Here is a 463-nt window from a genome sequence, read left to right as displayed (position 1 = left end):
CCCTCCCCCCCCTCCAGGCCCCAGCCAGGCTGGTGTTTTTCCAACTTTTATTTTAAAAGTCATAACTGAAGTTTAACAAAGTTTGACCCCATCATTGCTGTGAGAGCCGGGGGCACCCGCGGTGCCGCGCTCCTGGCACCCGCCCCGGCCCTGCTTCCCCAGGAGGCCCCAGGTCAGGGGCTCATCTGTGCAACCACCATGACCACAGGAGACCTTAAAAGAATGTTGGGTTATTGGGGAAGGGGGATCCCGCTGCGGGAAGCAGGGGGATGGGAAGAGGCTGCAGGCCCAGGGACCCCCCCCAGTGTCCCCCTCCCACCGGACAGACATGCAGGTACCTATAAAAGAAAGGGGCCGGGGCCGCGCGGGGGAAGCGCCGCTCAGGCAGCATCTGCCCTAGGGACAAATAAAAAAGTAGAGGCAGGCCAGAGGGTCAGGGGGAGCCGTCGTCGTCGTCCTCCGC

The sequence above is a fragment of the Nestor notabilis genome, unplaced genomic scaffold (genome assembly GCF_000696875.1).
Source record: "Nestor notabilis isolate BGI_N333 unplaced genomic scaffold, ASM69687v1 scaffold19590, whole genome shotgun sequence".
Taxonomy (NCBI): Eukaryota; Metazoa; Chordata; class Aves; order Psittaciformes; family Psittacidae; genus Nestor; species Nestor notabilis.
Note: the sequence above shows the minus strand (reverse complement) of the source record.